The following is a 21,780-nucleotide window of genomic DNA, read 5'->3' on the forward strand; positions in this document are numbered from 1 at the left end:
CTATATCAGCAGGCAGTACCCAACACAGTAGCGTATAATCCCTGTTCCTACCAAAGTATCTCAGATACTTCTTATGACACAGCCCTATAATCTGGGTAAAAAGCCCTCCTGAATAATTCAGTTTTGCATAATTTGCGGAAAGCCGAGAGAGTGAGAGCTTTCCTGACCTCCTCAGACAGGCCATTCCTTAAGGTGAAGGCTACCACAAAGCACATATGGCCAGCTGTTGATCTTGCCCAACTTCAGGGTGGTATCTGCAGAAGGCCCTGTTCACATGAGCAAGCTGCTGTGGCGGAATATAGGGGGAAAGGCAATCACATGGATACATTTGAAATGCTATATACTGTTCTAGTCACCATTCCTCAAAAGAGGAACCAAGATGATTAAGGGGTTAGAGCACCTTTTCTGTGACGAAAGGCTAAAGAATCTGGGGGCTTTTTAGTTTAGAAGAAGATGAGGGGAGGTATGATGGAGGTTTATAAAATGTTTCACTGACAGACAAAAGTCAATGAGTAACTAAATTGAATAATTTGTTGCCAGTGGATGGGTCACAAGCATAGATGGCTTTATAGAGGATTAGCTAGCTTGATGGAGGAGAGTTCTATCAGTGACTACTAGCTATGTTTACTAATGGGAGGCATTTAAACATTTGAGAATGAGGCAGCATTGGAGATGCCTCTGTGCCCTGCTTGGCGCCCATGGCAACTGCTGGCCACTCTGAAACATGCTGCACTAGTTGGACAACTGGTCTGATCCAGGAGAACACTTCTTACCTACTTTTGATTTTATCATTTTTCACTTTGAAACAGAAAATAAAAAGTAGAAATTGTATTCTTAAACATAGTGAGTGGCCTGTAGACCCGAAGCCGTTGAGATGAATATGAAGAGTGGCTGTAGTGAATGCTGAAATCTTTGCAGGTGCATAGTCTTTATATGTGCATTGGACATCGTATATATGCAAGAAGGGAGTGGGTTTGGAGTGACTATTTGTAAATATGAACATAAAATTGTCAATTGAAATATGTAAGGGGAATATGGCTGTAATCTGTGTTTCCATTGATTCTCCCATTCAGCTCATTGCCACAAACTGCCAAATGATTACTCTAAATTGGCAGGAATCTGAAAAATTAAATCTGGAGTACTTGGGTTCTTGGCAAGGAATCTGTGTCATGTTGATAGATTAATGCTGAGGCATTCTGTTCTTTGTGCCTGTTCATGAAATACTACAGGAATAAGTATTCATGTAGACTGCACAATGTGGGGTAATTTAGATTTATCACAATAAAAAGGCAGATATTATATGGATTTCAGGAGGAATTTTTAGGGGGAAAGCATCTCTGTCAGGCAACTCTAAAATGGTTTCAGCTAAATTACTGAAGATCTTAATCTGTTCCTATTTCCTGTTTGTAACGCAGAAATTGTCGGTCTGGATGGGGTATAAAGTTTGTTGACATTTTTATCTGGCTAACTACTACTGCCAAATATAAGAACATAAGAGAAGCCATGTTGGATCAGGCCAGTGGCCCATCCAGTCCAACTCTCCGTCACACAGTGGCCAAAAACCAGGTGTCCTCAGTAGGTCTGCCAGTGGGGAAGGGACACTAGAAGCCCTCCCACTGATTGCCCCACCAAACACCAGGAATACAGAGCATCACTGCCCTAGACAGTTCCATCTATACCTTGTGGCTAATAGCCATTGATGGACCTCTGCTCTATATGTTTATCCAGTCCCCTCTTGAAGCTGTCTGTGCTTGAAGCTGCTACCACCTCCTGTGGCAGTGAATTCCATGTGTTAATCACCCTTTGGGTGAAGAAGTACTTCCTTTTATCCGTTCTAACCCGATTGCTCAGCAATTTCATTGAGTGCCCACGAGTTCTTGTATTGTGAGAAAGGGAGAAAAATACTTCTTTTTCTACCTTCTCTATCCCATGCATAATCTTGTAAACCTCTATCATGTCACCCCTCTGTCATCGTTTCTCCAAGCTAAGCGCTTTAACCTTTCTTCATAGGGGGAGTGTTCCATCCCTTTAATCATTCTGCACTTTTTCCAGTGCTATAATATCTTTTTTGAGGTGTGGTGACCAGATTTGTACACAGTATTCCAAATGAGGCCATACCATTGATTTATACAGGGGCATTATGATACTAGCTGATTTGTTTTCAATTCCTTTTTTAATAATCTCCAGCATAGCGTTGGCCTTTTTTATTGCTGTCGCACACTGTATCGACATTTTCAGTGAGTTATCCACCACAACTCCAAGATCTCTCTCTTGGTCAGTCTCTGCCAGTTTGGACCCCATCGTTGTGTATTTATATTTGGGATTTTTGGCCCCAATGTGCATTACTTTGCACTTGGCCATGTTGAACCTCATTTGCCACATTGACGCCCACTCACCCAGCCTCGACAGATCCCTTTGGAGTGCCTCACAATCCTCCCTGGTTCTCACCACCCTGAACAATTTAAAAAGAGTCCAGTAGCACCTTTAAGACTAACCAACTTTATTGTAGCATAAGCTTTCGAGAATCACAGTTCTCTTCGTCAGATGCAGTCTTAAAGGTGCTACTGGACTCTTTGATTTTGCTACTACAGACTAACACGGCTAACTCCTCTGCATCTCTGAACAATTTAGTGTCATCAGCAAACTTAGCCACTTCACAGCTTACTCCCAACTCCAAATAATTAATTAAAAAGCACCAGCCCCAATACTGAGCCCTGCACCACCCCACTGCTTACCACCCTCCACTGTGAATATTGCCCATTTATACTCATTCTCTGTTTCCTATTCATTAGCCAGTTTTTGATCCACGAGAGGACTTGTCCTTTTACCCCATGAGCTTACTTAGCAGCTGTTGATGAGAAACTTTATCAAAAGCTTTCTGGAAGTCCAGGTGGACAACATCTATTGGTTCCCCCTTGTCCACATGTTTGTTCACTCCCTCAAAGAACTCTAACAGGTTCGTAAGACAAGATCTTCCCTTACAGAACCCATTCTGAGTCTTCCTCAATAGCTTAACCCATGCTGAGTCTTCCTCAATATAGCCCATGTGGGTTTTAAAACTGAGCTTTCCATGGAGATTATTATCCCACCCATTTAATAATAGTCTCCTGGGTGTTCACTCTTCCAGGTTGTAACTATTATAAAGAAATCCAGAAAACTGGAAAAGCAATGCAACTTGGGGCTCATCTATGACAAGGTCATGAAACTGATTCCTTTCACTCCCCTTACCTCAATTTCAGTTAGATCAAGTATTCTATGTAAAAGAATGTATTTTTCTGTATGTTTACATTTATAATTCCACCTGCCTTCCCCTACAGAGTGGTTTGCATAAGGTCCACCGATGTTCAGAGAGATGCAGTGGTAAAGAGAGTGACTGTAGATTATATTACTGTACACTGTATGTTTCTACTAGACAATTTCCGCACTGTTTAATATGTCTATTTTAATTACTTATGCTTTGTTTCAGCTCTGTATCAGATTTCTGCTTGCTTTCAAATTTCTGCACTGCATTGTTTATTGAATGTCTCAGCTGTTGATCCCATTGACTTACACTGTGTAATCCACCTTGAATCTCAGTGAGAAATAAATAAGAGGGTGCATTGAAATGTTTCTTCTCCTACATGCAATCTGAAGTAGATCCCTCTAGCAAAAGATGACAACAGTCCTTTACCATTTCATGTTTGTTCTCAGTCTGTTTATAGCTTTTCCCCTAAGAGATATTATGGTACAGTCCTTCCAACTTAAACATTTAGGAACTGATGTGAGAAAGCTTGTCTAGACAAATGTAATGGTAAAAATTCAGCTACAGTTTAAAGAACTTAAATATGAATCTGCTGCTTATATAAAGGCAAGAGGCTAGAATGTACAGATACATGGGCATTTCTGAACGATCTAAAGCAAAATGTCTGCAAGTGCTGAAACATAACAATGAATCACTTCCAGGTTTCTCAGTGATTTATGTCGGAGACTCAGGTTACATACACTGAAAAGGCATCAACAGCACTTTTATACTTGTACCAGCAAGAATAAGATCTTAAGATACTGGTGACTTTAATTTCCTGCTAAGAGGTATATAGTTCATGCTCAAGCCTGATATAACCTTGTACTTTCTAGAGTGAATGATATGATTCTTCTCCGTGCAAAATGATAAGGGTGCCAAATATTTGTACCATACAGTTGCAGACAATAATTCCGTGTTATCACAGACATGCAGAACTGATATTACCTCTAAATAGTCTGCCAAGATACTAGTATCAAGATACCAAAGCTGGAGAAAGAATTAATCACTTTACAAGAGGTTTGTACTTATAAAACGCTTAACTTATAAACAGAATTAAAATCTAAAAGAACTGCCTTTCAAACAGGTTTCAAATGCAAGGTTTTCTTTTCTGCCTAGCCAGACAACAAACTCTAAGAAGTTGTTCAACAGCTGAAGGCCACAATACATGGCTCTATTGTATTGGTCTAATCCACTTGATGTTCTCATTAATATCTTACTAGACCATAATGGCATTAATCAGTGGTACTTATTCCAGTATTCAGTGTTATTCGTAAAGTGTTAAGCATTTTTTCTGTTTTATTATTAAAGTGCTGCCGGGCGTATGAAAACTGGCCCTACTTCTGAATGTTAAATTAATGCAGTTCGTCAGTTAAGAACATATTTATGTTTGGGGAAAATACACGGAATGCTCAGGTTGGAATTAATGTGGTCTTCTTTAAAAACAGTGGGCCCAAGGAAAGAAGGGTTGAACATACAAGCAATTTCTCAAAGTCTCTCTTGCACAAGAGTTTAGACAACTGGTCCAGTTCTGGTTTTATTTATTATTTTTATTTTATTAGATTTTTAATCTGCTCTCTCCGCAAGCAGGCTCAGAGTGGAGCACAGCATAGTGATATATAAAAAATAAAAAGAATGGTAGCAATTCCATTAAATTAGAGCATCATAGTACAGTGCACAAACTGAGGGAAGGTTTTGTGCCTTTCTCAAAACAAAAATGAACCCCCCCCCCCATTTTCTTTATTATTTCTAGTGGTTTGAATTGTTCTTTTTAATAAAGCATGTATGAAATGTCAACCTGGGCTGAGGCAAGAAGCACCTGAGCTGAGGCAAGATCACATGGTGGAGAGCTGCTGCTAGAAGGTAAGGGGTTGTTGTCTTTCTGCCTTTTGCCCTTTGCCTTTCCTAGCTACTGTGTGAGAAGCTGAGGGTGAGTGGGTTCTGTGTAGCTTGCTAGAGAGTCGTTCTGGTTAAGTTCTGTGTGGGGCTGTTGGGGGCTGAGTGAATTGCTGTTGTTTGCTGCTGGTTGCTGTTGCTCTTGGTTACAAGCCCTGCCCCCTAGTGTCCTGGGGCCCTGCTGGGCTAGGCAGGAAGTGACCTTTTGAAACAAAAGGCTCCTCCTCGCCAGAGACAAGAGCCTTTGGCGCGAGCCGAAGGGTAAGAGCTAAAGGGCTCTTGGCCAAGGGATCTGCCTGGGGGACCTGAAACTCTGCTGGTATACTGGTTCTGCTGGTACTCTAGGTATATATTTGGAAGGCAATCATGTCTACTGAAGCCCCCTTCGCAGTCACCTGCATGGAGTGTGCCATGTTTGTTTTCCTCCCAGAAGAGAAGACAGAGTTTACTTGCCAGAAGTGTAAGCTGGTCAGACTTTTGGAAGAAAAGGTTCAGAGCCTGGAGGAGAGGATCACCACCCTTCAGGAGATCAAGGAGGGAGAGGATTTTATTGACAACAGCCTGGGGGCTCTGCACAGCCAAGAAGAGGAAAGTCAAGGAGGAGAAGAAAGAGTCGATCTCCCTTCTGAGCCTCCTCTCAGATCTACGGTACAAACCCAAAGACGTCAACGAAGAAGATGCTCTGGTCCACTTGAGCTCAAGCATCGTTTTGAAGTGCTAGAGATGGTGACGGAGATGAGAGTGGAAGGAGAACCGCAAAGATCTGGAAGAGGGGGTGTAGAAGACATGGGGCCACATGGAAGTGGAAAAAAACATAAGGCGGTAGTCGTCAGGGACTCTTTGCTCAGGGGTATGGAACGCCATGTCTCTGGGCCAGATCCCATATTCTGAGAGATGTGTTGCTTGCTGGGGCTCCAAAATTCAGGATATTACCGACTGGCTGCCGAAACTCATCAAGCCTGCTGATAAGTACCCGTTTGTGCTGATTCATGTGGGAACGAACGACATGGCTGCGAATACTGTTGCAAGAATTAAAGAGGATTATGAAGCTCTTGGAAGGCAGTTGAAGATATTGGGGGCTCAGGTGGTATTCTCTTCTATCCTTCCAGTCACAGGAAGAGGAACACGCAGGGAGCGGACCATACTTGAGGTGAATCGTTGGCTGAGTTGGTGGTGCCGGCAGGAGCACTTTGGGTTCTGGGACCATGGGATAGGTTTTCTTAGAGAAGGCCTTCTAGCACATGATGGGCTTCACCTCTCAAGGGCAGGGAAGAAAACGTTTGGAAAGAACCTGGAGAACATCAGGAGAGCTTTAAACTGATGCTGCAAGGGGAAGGGGACAATCAACATGGTGATTTCACTGACGAAGTGAAAACAATGGAGACCCACCTGGGTAGGAAAGGTCAAACAAAGGTACAAGGCTACAAGTGTCTATATACCAATGCCCAAAGTATGGGCAATAAGAAAGAAGAGCTTGAGTTTCTATTGCAAACAGACGGCTACGATATAGTAGGAATTACTGAGACTTGGTGGGATGATTCCCATGACTGGAATGCGCTAGTGGATGGGTATGAGGTGTTCAAGAAAAACTGGAAGGGTAGAAGAGGAGGTGGAGTGGCGTTGTATGTGAGAAGAGGGCTTGATTGTCAAGAAGTTATGGAGAATGGGGCGGACAGCCCGGTGGAAAGCATATGGGTACAAATAAGGGGAGGAAGGACAAAGGGTATTATTGTTGGAGTCTGCTACAGACCCAAAGGCTCGAGGAAGTGCACCAAAAGAGAGACAAAGGCATAAACCGTGTGAATTATATTATCAAAGAATAGACAAGTGCTATGTTATATCATATAACATGTGTTTCCAAAAAAATCCGCACAGATAAGTTCAGTAACAATTCCAACACGAAATACGCTGCTCAGTGGTTGCAGAACGCAAAAGCGATGACAAACAGCAGGTGTGGTGCCGTCAGCGGTTTCCCAATAGACAAATTTCCCAATAGACAAATGCTTAGGGAGATTAAATACATAAATAAGCGAATAAATACAATAAAATCAAATATTAAATAGTAGTAATAAATAGCATTGATATAAACAGCAATAATAAATAATTACATACTTCATAAATAATTCATACCATTGAAAACATGCCATTTAAAAATCAGTCTAATTTGGTTTAAAATTCATCCTATATGTACGCCTATGTCCCATAAAATCATTGTCCTCCCTATTAGGGGTGTTGTAAAAGACTCAAAATATGTTTTACCTAAAGATGTAAATTTCTCGTGTACTTAGAAAACCCTATAAAGCACTAGACTTAAAGCTCATAAAAAGGAAGAATATTCCAGTTCATTATTACTATTTGTATCTTAATTTGACTATATATTGACCCATCCAATAAAAATTTATTATAACAACAACAAAAAAGCAGAGGTGCCCACCGAGCTTGGCCCCAGGGCCTGGCAGCAGCCCTGGCACCAGAGGGAAGGAGGAACTAGAGCCCTAGCCCACCACTCCCACAGACCTGACCTAATCAGGCTCTGATCAATAGTCAATGTGAGCCCTCAGCCAAGGTGCCCACTGAGTTTGGCCCCAGAGCAAGGCAGCAGCCCTGGAACCAGAGGAGATAGATCCCTATCCCCCAAAGCCAAGCTCAATTATACTCTCAGTCTCTCTCCCCAAAGGCTAGCAAGTGGCAAGCAAGAGCTCTGTCCCACTCCACTGCTCGCAGAAAGTGAAACCCAGCCTGGGAGACCATGGCTACTTATAAGCATGGGTCCCATTCAGCAACACAGAAGGTCTATGTTTGGCCATCAGAGCTGCCTATCAGGGTTTGCAGAGATGAGATTGGAGTGCCCATGGCTACAGAAGATCCCTTTCCCCCTCCCTCCCCTGGGTGTCTTCTCCCAACTTGTAACTGCTTTGCAGCTCCGTGGTTGGAAGAAAGCCCTGCTGATCAAGGAAAGCTGGGCTTCCATTTGGGTTTCCAGGGCGACAGAAGGAGGGCAGACAGAGCTCAGGCATTCCCCTGGCTCCGTTGCCAGGGGAATAGATTGCTGGCACCTGACTGTCTGGCTTCCCGAACCACGCCCGAATGCAATGAACCAGGCTTCTTCCAAACGCTGGTTTGTTGGCCGTGGACAATCATGAACCGCTGGGTCACGATCGCACGATCACCATTTTCATGGGCTTTTGAGGTTCATAATGCGGTTCGTGCCCATCTCTAGTTACAGGTAAGTACAGCTTCCTTTTTTTGAAAGAAGAAACAAATAGTGTTAATTTTCTTTAATTATTAAGTGTTGAAACAATAGTGTTGGAACACAGAAACAAGCACAATGCAGAATTTTCATCCGCCACATTTACTGTTTTAAAATAATGCTCACTAATAAATGCCCTTGAACACATGCTGCATACCAAGGGTTCAGGTTTCTCTCTGTTATTATTGGGCACAATTTTCTGCAGGTCCACTTGTGCAGCTCCCATTTCAATAGAGGAGAAAGAACATCTGAACCACTGAATTGGTTCATTTATTTGTATGTTTCTGCCACCTCCTGCCAAAGGTATACATAAATAGATGATGGATAATGAGAATGCTACATTAGAAAGAATGTAAAATATCATATATGGCTAACTCTGGATCAAACAGCTTGTTAACTTGTGGTGTTTTGTTCTAAACTCTCAAGAATCGCTGCTTTCATTTTTAGTGAACATGATTATCCTTCTTGTAGGACATGTCTATTGTACTTTTCTGTATTACTAAAGTGGAATGAGTAAATATAGCACGTATGTGGATGAAAATACCTCTGTGTACCATGAGATGCATTTTTCCTTTTATTTCTATATACATTCTTACGCCTTTTGATATAACCGTTTAAAAGGAAACAAAAATAAACCACCATTTATTAATAACTATTCATTGGATTAACATATCTAAATGCCTAGTTCTTTGTTCAGAAATAGAAACTGAGGTAAATTTGCCACTTATTACCACAGAGCAGCATGACATCTCTTCATTCCAAATTTCAAGCTGCCTATACACACAGCAGGAGACAGAATCATTTTAAATTAAACATGCCAAGAACTGGACTTCAAAGAGAACAAGGCAAAATTGTTGCTTCCATGTTGAAAATTCTCAGAAATGTCCGCACCAGTGGCCTTGGTCTCCCTACATTTCCTGCTTTAAAATTAATTGCTGTTCTTGCTTAGCAAGAGCAATTAACTCTCAAAAAAGAGCCCTCACAGAGAGGAGAAATACTGGTACCAACTTATGTCAGAGAAGGTAGAGTAAGGAAGCAGTAGGATAAAATTCAGCCAAACAAACACCCTCTATTTTTAAGGAACCAGCTGTTAGTGAAAGACACAACAGCCTGCAGTTTGAGAGAAATTGAGCATTATACTGTGGAACAAGGGAAACAGGCCCTGCCTCAGCATGCCCCCATTAGCTATAATTAATATGGTTGCTATAGAGCTGGCTGCTACTACCATATCCATGTTTATAATTAGATGAGGATCTAATCCTTATTTTCCAAGAGTCTATATACAATGCATTGGCTTTGTTTAGACACTTAACTTATGGTATTTATATTTTTCAAGGGTTTCTTAAATGGAAAAAACACTGTCATGTTTCTAAATGGCAAAAGTCAATTGTTTTACCTAGCTGTATTTATGATATACCTTTATAGTCTGGAGTGTAGCACTTGGATCTGTGAGATTTGGGTTCAAATCCTTGCTTTAAAACAAAGTGTACTTTAGATTGACTTTTTAATGTAAATGTTGTAAGAACGGTGTTTTCTGCATCACAAACAGGATTACTTTCTCTCAGATGCTTTGGGAATATGAAATAAGTTAGGAATTGTAAATAATCATGGGAAAATATAGCAGAATATCACTATGAAATATCACCTATGACATTTGTATATGGAGAACATGTGACCAGTGCAAAACTAAGGATGCACTCTGTAGAGCAGGGATCCACAACCTTTTCAAGCCTGTGGAGCACCTCTGGAATTCTAACACAGGGTGGTAGGCAGCTTCAAAATGGCTGCTACAGGAGGTGTAGTCAACTATAAAAGGTCAGGGAGTTAGGTTATGTGTAACTATTCAGCATATCAGGCAGAAGCTGTTAAACAAATTGTCTTTTAAAATGAACATACTTTAAAAGTATTTTCTCGCATACACATACAATAACACAAGATAATCGTGCTGTGGTAGTAGGTGTTGCTGAAGCAACTTTTAAAAGCTCTTTACAGGCAATCAGATAGCCCTGCTGGGCAAAGACCCTACTTAGCCATGCCCACTTTCTAAAAACACTTAAGTGGGTGCCAAGAAAGGTGTTGGGGAGCACCACATTGGGGACACCTGCTATAAAGTGCTATGTTAACTAATTTTTTAAAAATCAACCTGACATAGCTTCTGCAAATATAATACGACGTCTTCTTTCTCTAGCGTTTATTGTGTGGTTTTTGGAAGCCAGGAGATAAATATGATATGTAACGCTCTATTACTGTCTCTCCATGTTTGAAGTGCCTTCACTTGTTAAATTTCTGCTTGCTATCTAGCTGTTCAAGGAACATGGGCCGTGCCAGAAAAAAGTAGCAAGCCAGTGCAACTGTATAGGATGGCATCCTATTCTTTTCCAAATGTCACCAGTATGTGGGTGATACCCAGTGGTATCTGCTGATGGATGGATGGGCCAACTCTGCCCCAGATGCCTTAGCTAGAGCTTTGGAGGCCCTGTCTGGGTGGCTGAAGCAGAGTCGACTGAAATTGAATCCCACAAAGATGGAGTCAGGGTCTATTGGGCTTGGGGATCTGGCTCCCAACCATCAATGGGGCAACACTTACATCCATTCTGACAGTCAGGAATCTGCTGGTGATTCTGGATGCCTCCTTGTCAATGGAGGCCCAGATCACAGCGGTTGCCAGGTCTGCCTGCAGCAAGTCAGGCAGCTTGCCCCCTACCTCTCAACCCATGACCTAATGACAGTGAGCCAGGCAATGGTCACCTCCAAATTAAATTACTATAACTTGCTTTATGCAGGCCTTCCTTTGGGTCTGGTCCGGAAATTACTGCCATGTGCGTTCTTATGGATACTCTGTATAGGGCAAATATAACTCCTGTTTTATGGCAGCTGCACACTCTCTCCATGGAATTCCAGATCAGATTCAAGGTTTTGGTCTTAACCTATAAAGCCCTCTGTGGACTGGGTCCAGCATATCTGCGGGACTGCCTCTCACCATATCTGCCCTGGAGGGTGCTCTAATCAGCTGATAAAAATCTGGTGGTGGTCCCTGGCCCCAGAGAGGCTTGCCTGGCCTTGACCAGTCAAAAACTATTCAATTAATATATTTAGAATGTGTTAAAGTGCAAAAGTACAATACAATACATTCAATAAATACAATAAATATATCAATAAACATATCAGTAAATATTGCTATGCAAAATCAATTCATGTTTGTCTGTCCAATGAATTTCAAAAGTTCTGAAATGTTTTGTAATCACAGAGAGCACCAGGACGTAAGGGGGATGGAATTCTGACTCGCTGGTCTCCACTAGGTGAATATAATGCCAAGAGGCAAAATTGCCAACGGGATGGTGCAGGCACGATTCTCCAATTCCCGTTTCGTACCACGTCTTCTTCTTGCGCAGTATCTCTAGTGGTCTACAATAATAAATTTCAAATCATACATACATTTACAGAATTAAAATAAAAGTATCACAATATATAACAATGTGCAAGCCTGTTTAACTTACTCAGACCTTCCCCATGTTCCTGTGTGAAGTGCTCCAAGAGGCAATCATGTTGTGACAGACAGTAACTCATTGATTTCTGGGAAGCTACTAAATACGGAGCTGTTGCAATCAGTCTTAAAGGGGACATGCATATCTAATTCACAATTCCCTGAGGTAAGTGGTAGCAAAATTAGTACCTTTTGGTTGCTGAATCATTTCAACCAATAAAGCATGAAAGATCTAGTTCTTGGTTCAATCCATGTGGAGTTAAAGTATTCAATTTATAAATCCACTTTGCCTCCAGTTTGAGAAGTCTCCTAGAGTAGTTTATTTGGGACTGGTCCTGTAATGTTTTCAACACTGAGATGCTCAAATCACAATTTCCTCTATGTACTGAATGGAAATGAGTCACTAAAGGGGCATCCTGCACCTGGTTCCTTATTCGTGAAAGATGTTCTTGGGTCCTGACTTTGAGTGGTCTAGTTGTGCTGCCCACATAATATAGACCACACGGACATTTTATTCCATAAACCACATTATTTGTTTTGCATGTAGAAAAAGCCAGATCCCTGACTGCCGCAACTCCAATACCTTCTAGTTTGGTCATCATGTGGCACATATTCCATTCTCCACAAGGAAAATGTCCCTTAGGTAAGGATCTAATTGGGGCTGCCCTAACCCTATATTCTGAACGTATTAGAATGTCTTTTAAGGATCTAGTACGTTTTAAGGATCTAGTCTTCCTCTTGTGTTGGCTGCCAAGGGTGGTTGTGAGGTGAAGTGCGATGGCAGTCCTCCTGGTTCAGTTGTGGAAAGCAGTTTTGGGTGTGGCTTGGGGGCCGCAGGGAGTCCTCCCGCTCCCCCCAATTCACCTATGTGGGATGTGGAGGCCCAAGAGTTCTTTGCGCAGGGGGGAGAGAATCTCAACATTTTGAGGAGGGGTGGGTGGGTGATGGATCCCTGGAGGAATGGTATGTGTGTTATGAAAGATCCCTCCCGTCCCCATCCCAAACTCTTGGTGGTGTCCCCTGCCACAGTCCACTCCTCACCCCGTTGTCCAAGTCCAGCCCCTCAGTGCAGCCTGTAACCGTTCATCCTCCTTCCCCTGGGACAGTTAGCGGCTGGCGTTACAACGCCTCCGTATGGAGGCACTTTCGGGCCCTTCCTGATGACCCCCATGTGGTGTGGCGCCGTGCCTGTGATGTCCTGGTGCGCAGGGGCAAAAACCCAAAGCACCTGTCTTCGACAGCCCTGACTCGGCACCTGAAGAGGCACCACCCGAGCCTGTCTCCCTCCTCACCCAGTGAAACATCCATTGGGGGGAGAAAGGGGGCCACCAGCTCTTCTGAGCGGGGGGTCAGTGGGAGGATCACTTTGCCCTGAGGGTGATGCTGGTGAGAGCAGAGAGCTCTGGCAGGCCGCACTGGTGGAGGTTGTCCCCTCGGGGTCTGGGACAGCGCCGCTTACAACCTCGAGGCTGATGGCTCAGGAGGTGTCTGCCGCTGCACTGTTCCTCAGTGGGACCCTCGGGTGAGTACCCGAGGTGGCTGGGGGATCAGGCCCCCTGTCCGAATGACACGTCCTCTCCCTCCCACGCCGGAAATACCAGCACGCTTCTCTTTGGCCTGGCGGTTGCAAGGGGATTTTCCCACTTATCCCCCACATGACAGGTCCTCTCCCTCCCATCCTTTCCGGCAAGGCAGGAAGGTGTGACCTGCTGGCTGCTGCTGCCGCACTGTTACTCAGTGGGACCCTCGGGTGAGGACCCGCGGATGCTGAGGGATATTCTCCCTCCCCCTCCTCATGATGACATGTCCTCTCCCTCCCATGTTTTCCGGAAAGGCAGGAAGGTGTGTACTGTTGGCTGCCTCCGCCACACTGTTCCCTGGTGGGACCCTCAGGTGAGGACCCACGGATGCTGGGGGATATTCCACCTCCCCCTCCTCATGATGACAAGTCCTTTCCCACCCACTCCAGGAATACCAGCTCGCTCCTTTTTGGCCTGGCGGGTGGGCACATGGGGGTGCCGCTGGTGAGTGGCCAGACCCCCAGCCCCCTGAGGGGACACGGCTTGTTGCTGTCTCCTCATGCCCACCAGGCCCAGCAGCTTCCCCCAGTACACACCTTCAGGCGTGCGCCGGGAATACCAGTGCACTCCTTTTTGGCCTGGTGGGCGGGCACATGGGTGCCACCAGTGAGCTGCCAACCCCCCCGCCCCCTGAGGGGAGGCAGCTCATCAACGTCTCCCCTTGCCTGCCAGGCCCGGCGGCCGCCCCCAGTACACACCTTCCAGCCTGAGCCAGGAATACCAGCGCGCTCATTTTTTGTGAAAACTACACCAAGCTTGCAAAGAACCTACTCCTGACTGTCCTTTAAAGATACTCCAAGTTTCAAGAAGATTGGACCCCAGGGACCAATTCTATGGGCCCCCAAAGAAGGTGCCCCCAGCCACTCCACTGTTTCCTATGGGGGGGGAAGTCAAATCAGAACTGCAGAAACACTGGGACAAGGCTGCCATGGCTAAAGTACACTCCCAAATGCAAGCTGATCTCATCCCAGAGAAAGCCCAACAGAACAAACTGAAGCATTGGGACTGAATCCCCTCAGAACCAAACTGAAGCAAGGAGACCAACATCACACCAAAGAATCATATCCATGCCATCCAAACCAAACTGAAGCAAGGAAGACTGTTACAACATTGTTGAAGCCAAACAAAATGGCTTCAAAAGAAAGAGCAACACAAGAGCAACGTGTGGCCACAGAGCCCTTTGATATCTGTTCACTTGGACAACAGTGACCGAAACAAATTCTGGCCGCAGAATGCTGCCACACCTCTTCACTCCAAAGTTTGCAGTGTCCCTACACCTAGCATTGTCACCAAGATTGTGGATTTGTATTTATCAGACAAAGCCTATAAACCAAAGTTATCTGATTTTAATAATCAAAGGAGAGACTGTTTTGTGATGCAAAAGGGGAAAAAAGTTCTAGTGAGTGCTTGTTTATTTTTGCATGCACTTAAAGCAGTTGTCTTAACTGCAGTCTACAACATCTGTCTTTAAACTTCTTATATACGAGCTATTTGCTTCAGTAGGAGGACAATCCTATTTGGACCATCACTTGGTCACTCGACCAGGTGATGGCTGTTGTGCATCTTTTTGACCTGAGCAATTAAAAACCTGTCAATAAGGAAAGCAGAAAAAGCAAGAATAGAATATATCAGCACTAATAATATGTCTTAGTGATGGCATAAAGAGATCCCATGGGTGGTTGCTGCTAAAGCACTCAGTGCATAGTATGCATGATGCAACAGAACACCAATAAAGTTACTACTTGAATTCTAGAAATAGCAAGGAAACTACAAATTCCTGGACCAAACATTAAAAAGGAAGCCTAAAGTGGTTTAAGAAGATCCCTGCTGGAAAAGAGCAGTGGCCCATCTAACCCAATATACTGTTTCATACCATGGCCTGAATTTACTGGAATATGCTGCAGGTCCACACACATATAAAAGTTTGGCCCTCAACTGCTGCTTAGTGGTAGTGACAGTAAACAGTCAAACCTGTTTCAGCCTTATCCCATACCGGTAAATCAATGGTGTCTGGGTCTGAAATGCCATTTAAACAACTGCTATAAAAATTAGTCTTTGGACATGTTTATCCCCCAATTTTTTAAACTGATTGAGTTGAGACTTGAATGTTTCAGGTTACCAAGTGGTTCATGTTTCTTATCTCAAAAAAACACATTCCGCAACTATACACCTGCTTATCTTGCTTCTTATAGTCAGGCTGGAATCTGGAGTGTTAATTTTCCCCATTTGAACCATTTCCCAGATTGCCTACACAGCTATAGCCAAGTAGTTATTAAAATTGGGGGAGAGAAGTAGAAGTTCTTTTATTTACAAAACTGTGCTATTACTGGGTGGTAAGAAAATAAAGCACACCTTTACTATGAAAAAACAAAGTGACTGTAGAAATTACTCCTCCTTATGCAACAGATTTGCTCCATCTACATTCAGCGCTGCAGATGCGGAGTCAAGAGTTTAAATAGGATTGTCCTCCTACTGAATAAAACAACTAAGGAAATGGCGCAGTATTTTATTCCCTGTTGTGCAGCACTACAATTATTTAATAGATAACGGAAGTAGGACATTCTGGGATTTGAACACAGCACCGACGTCATAATTTGACCTCCCGAGCTTTGATTGCCACTGAACAACAAAAGAGCAGAAAAAACAGTTTGACTTCTATGCCCGACACATCCATGACACCTACTTGTTTTACAAAGCAGATTTACCAAAGTAAACTACATTTTAATGGTCAGTACCACTGCACAGCATGTTATTAAATTAACCTCCACAATATATCTTGAACACAGGTATTAGTTCATTCGGTTTCGTTTTCCCGGCCATGTCGGACACTCCTCTCTGCAGGTCTGGGAGGAAATGTCCGAGCAGCCTGACCAGGCGGTTGACCTGCGAGGGTTAACCCCCAGGACTCCCAGTGAGGGGGCCAGGGTCTGGAGCACGGCGGGAAGAACCCCCTGAAAGCAATGCAGGGGGTAAATTGACCATTTGCTCCAACGGAGGCCGGCAGACTTGCGCAGCACATCGCGTGCCGCTGGGCCATGGAGAACGGCAATAAGCAGATTTAAGGTGAAAACCTGTAAGTAAGCGAATCCCTTCTGATTTCTAAGTGTATGCGAAGGATTGGTGGGAGTTGAAGCTAAGAAGGCTCGGATTTCTTCCCCTTCATGGAGTTTCGGAACTTAGCTGGCACCCCCCCCCCAAGATGGCGACGAAAAAGCAGAGCCCTGCGATGAGTAAATCGGTGATGGCGATGTTACAGGGGAAGGGGGAAACCCTGGAAGAGATTGTCAGACGAGCGGTCTTTGAAGCTATGCAGCCCTTTGTAGCGAAGTTAAATGAAATGGGGCAAAAGGTTGATTCAGTGGAAAGCGAAGTGAAAACCATTAAAGAAACAGCGTCTGGAGCAGAGCAGTCTGCACGCAAAAACGTAGTACTCATGAAAGCAACAAGTAAAGAAGTAAAGCTCTTGGAGAATCAAATAATAGGATTACAAGTGGACCGTGCCCAAACGGTACTGCGTCTTCAGAATGTAAAAGAGGAGCAAAGTGAAAATTTAAAAGATTTGGTGTCGGAACTTTTGGCGTCATTCACTAAGGCAACTAAAGAAGAGTTAAAAAGCGATATTCTGGAAGTCCGTCGGACATCTTCAAAATATGCAATGAAGCGTCAGCTGCCTTGCGAGATTATTATTGACTTTTCATCTAAGAAGACTCGGGACACCATCTTATATAATTCGTGTAATGTGGACTTGGACTATCTGGGCAATAAGGTTAAGATATTGAAGGATGTTCCATTTTTGGCTCGTAAAAGAAGATTTAAATATAAAAGACTTGCGGCTTTCCTGAGGAAATGTGAAGTAAAATATAAATGGTTGTTTCCGGAAGGCATCTGGTTCAGATACAAGGATCAAACCTACAAGATAACATCGGAAGTACAGCTGAGGGACTTTTTGTTTAACCATCAGGAGTTTCAGCAAGAAGAAAGTCCAAAGTCTGAAGGGGAGAGTGGGGGGGAGGAGGGAACGAGCGCAGCTATTGTAGCTGCGCAGAGAGAACTGAGACCGAGACGCGGGGGGGGGGGGGAGAAGACCTGATCCTGAATGTAGTCTGTATTTTATAAGATCTACCAATCTGATAGCATATTAGAAAGTTAACTTTAAAGAAAAATTGCAGTATGAAGGGAATACAAGACATGTAGATGTAGTGTGTGTTTTCTGTTTATATTTTGCTCTTCCCTTTTCCCCAGTCCCCTTTTTTCCTTTATATTTTTGTAGTTTTTTGTAGTTTTCTATGTTAGAAATTAAAATAAAAATATTTTTTAAAAAAACACAAAAAAACACAGGTATTAGTTATTTATGAACACTAGTGCTTGAAGTTTGACTCAATTTAGTAGACTAGTCAACAAAAATTAAATAGTCATTGAGTTGGTAAAGCCTTTAGGAGAATTCATTCATAGCTATGGAATTGGATGCCATCAATATGCAGATGACACCCAGCTCTGTATCTCACTATAATCACTACAGGATGCAGCAGAAACCTTAAGTCGCTGTTTGACAGCTGTTGATCAAATTGCTGAAAGCAAGCAAACTGAAACTGAACCCAGAGTTCAGTTCTATGCTTCTTAGCATGTATGAGCAGGGGTCATTTCGTAGAAAAAGAGCTGGAGGGACTCATTAGTATAACTCATTAGCATATGCCACGCCCCTTGCCATCATCGGAAGTTTGTCATTAGCATAACTGATTTGTGTATGCCACACTCCCTGACATCAGCCAACCTGGCTGTTTGGCACCCAATCCTGGCCAACCAGGGCCAAACTTGGGCCCAAAATGGCAAAGAGGCTGAAAATTACCAAAAAGGGTTCCAAAATGGTCAGGATCGGCCGCTGCTGAGTGGGAGAGTAATCCACCACCCGTCAGAGGCCTGATCCGGGCCATTTCGGCCCCAGTCCAGGCTAAAACGGGCCCAAAATGGCTGAGTCAGGTGGGTGGGGCCACCTGACGTGTCCTCTTTGGGGAACTGCAGGAACTGCATTCCCGCGTTCCCCCTCAAAATGAGCCCTGTGTATGAGCCTGATTCAGATTGGGGCCATACTATACGGGGCACTAGTGGGGGCTTGGACTTTAGATACTCTCCACATAATTTTCCTGACCTGAATCAAAGAACAGATAACTATAGCAAAGAAATAAAAGCAACTGTATAGGGCTAGCTTGCACCCACAAACATTAACACTTTAAGCTATATTTCAAAAATAGAGAAGGGTCATGGAGATCAGCTAAACTTTTCAGCAAGGGATACTCATTTGTATTAACAAATACCTGAAAACAGTGATTTACAAACCAAAGGAAACATTTTGAATTGTTTTGAAATCCCCATTTCCTAGAATAATACACAAAACAAAGAACACGCAGTTCCTTCACCTTCCATTTAAGGCCCTCAGGGATGCAGGCTGAATATGTATAGGATATTGGGCTGGATTCTACCAGGAAACATGGAAGGCCCATTTTGACTGCAATAAAGGTTATGGCAAATATTGAATGGGTCTCATGGATACAAGCAATACTGACCAGAGCTGCAGTGAGGAGACACTTTTTATTTTCCATCTTGTGCCTCAAGCAATGCTGGTAGGATCCAACCACTGTATCAAAAAGGATCAAGAAAGGGCTTTTCCATCTCAGCAAGACTGAAGGTTTCATTTGTATCCTACTCTTCTTCCAAGCAGCTAAACATAGCAGCAATAGAATTCCCTTCCCCCCACCATCACCCACACAGGGTTCTGTTGTGTTATTATAATAGCAAATGAAAAGGAAAATATTAAAAGATGGCCTAACTATGCTGGGCTGCTCTTATTTATTACGTTACAATTAATTTGCACTGATGTCCTTTGTGAAAAAGGAGCTATGATGAAGTTAACCCAATTAGCCAATGACTTTTAATCAGTCAACAAAAATGTCTTTAATTGGTTGATGGATCTTAAGAAAATCAATGTTAAAAATAGTTAAATGCAAAATAAGATGTGACCAAATTTCTGAGGCTGCTCTCATTGGTTCTGTGTTGCTGGGGTACATGTCTTTTCTTTATCACACATGGGAACGGTTTTTGGGGGGGAGCATTTAAATAACAAATTCAAGGAAAAACAAAATCGAACCATTCTTGCTATTGGTGGCCAATATCAGTCTCCTCACTACACAACTACATGATGCAATAAATAGATTGCACATCACAAATAAAATTATCCTTTTGTTTCATTGTAATTCTAAAGATTTAAGTTAAATTAAGGATATAGTTATCTGATTTCCTTTGCATTAGCCAGTTTATACATGACAATGACATATGTTATTGATTACAACAAATGCTTGTTTTGAGCAGCCCTGAGCCTGCATGCAGTGAGTGAGGGATATACATCTAATAATAAACATAACATTTATATCTGCCTTTCCCACTGACCATGGTGGATCGAGATACTTTCAAAAGCCTCATCAGCAGACCATGCAGAGCTACACATGAGCAATCCTCAGGCTCATATAACTTCTGCTGCAATACATGTAATATAATGAGAATCTGTGTCAATGCGCACAGGCTTGTTTAGGTCACTGCACTGTAATTAAACTCATGCACATAGTGAATTACAGTTGCAAGCCAATCCTGATAATGTTAAAGTATTACTTAAATGAAGTTAGATTCACAACCAAGTCCAATCATCTCCCACTCTCACCAGTGGTTGAATATCCTCAGGAACCTTCATCCCATTAAATGGTACAATTTTCATACCTAGGTATTTTTAAAGCCTCTGACCATAGGCTGGTTCATGAATTGAACATGTACAATGACTGAAAAAATATCAGGCCATGTTATGGGGAAAGGCTGTGTGATTTCACCTGATTTCTCTGTAAATGCTTCAGAACTAAATTTATTGAATAAAAAGCCTATTTCTTGAAGTTGGCCAGTTCTAAGCTTTATGTATCCACTAATACACTTTGAAATTGCATTCTGCCTTCAGCAGGTTATACCTGTTTAGATAGAATATCCATAATTAAGAATTACCACAGCTTCCTCCTGTTTTCTCACACCCTGAAATCAGAGGGGAAATGCAGCACAGATTAGAAGGTGGTCACATCAATCAGGTTCTTTAATCTTCTGACCAGAGCTGTTTAAAATGGCGTCATTCATTAAGTCTCATTATCAAATGTGGGATAAAATGTCTACCCACACTTAAAAGAAATGCAGCACAGCTACACTGAAGAAAGATTTTGAAAACCAATAATTGAAAAATAAAACGAAGCAATCTTTGAACTCCCTTTGTAGAATTTCTATGCAGGTTTAAAAGAAATGTAGACTTAAAAATTCTGTGGGAAGTCACGCCTTGTTTATAATGGTCTCTTTAGAGACCAGGGAGCCTGTTCTACCTGAGTTCTGTACTGTCAGCGGCATAATCACTTTAGAAACTTTGCCTGCACCCCTGCAATTTCATTTTTTCCCTATTATGAACCATAAAGGCTGCTAACCTCTTCTACAAATACACCCAGGTCAGAGCAGGCCAAGTTGTACGAACACCATTTCCCACTTGCATCTTTACTTTAAGTAGTATTGATATTTGATAAAAACTTATCTGAAATAATGCTGATGGATAACACAGGCTTCTCTCCCAGATGTATTTTACAGACTACTGAAACAAAGTGTTAAGGAAAGAAAATGAAACACTTTGTCAATACAAGATGTGCTAAGTAAACCAGCTAGCCAAAGGTGGGGGTGAGTGGGAAAGAAGAGCTGTATGCTGAAGCAAACTGACAAGTTTCTTTTAAAGCCCAGATCTCATCAAGTCAAAGAAGTCAGTTCTTTGGAATATCTCAGGCACCAACCAAAATGAAATGTGAAGGAGCAGAGAGACTCTCTCGGGCAGCTCCCAGTCAGATCATTGGGACCACGGAGGAGAAATTTCCAAAGGATTGTGCCCGCCATTCTTTATGTCATAGGAGAACTTAATAAATGTACATTATACTGCAATTATAAATTCAGCAGTGAAAATTATTCTTCTGTATACTTCTTTTTTTTTAAAAAAAAAGTTTTTTATTGGGTTAGAATATTATTATTTTTACATTACATTCAATTTTCCCCAAATTTTTCATTTCTAACCCCCTCCCTTTCCCCCCCCTTTGTTGACTTCCAACAGCTTTCCCCCCCTCTGTCCCTTTTCCCTTACTTCTATTAAATTCCTCTGTCTAAAACAGATATACATTCTCCATTGTATTAAGCAGTACATCTTTAACTCCTTTATACACCCAAACTGTACGTCTTTAGA

This window comes from Eublepharis macularius, chromosome 8 (assembly GCF_028583425.1).
Source record: "Eublepharis macularius isolate TG4126 chromosome 8, MPM_Emac_v1.0, whole genome shotgun sequence".
Taxonomy (NCBI): Eukaryota; Metazoa; Chordata; class Lepidosauria; order Squamata; family Eublepharidae; genus Eublepharis; species Eublepharis macularius.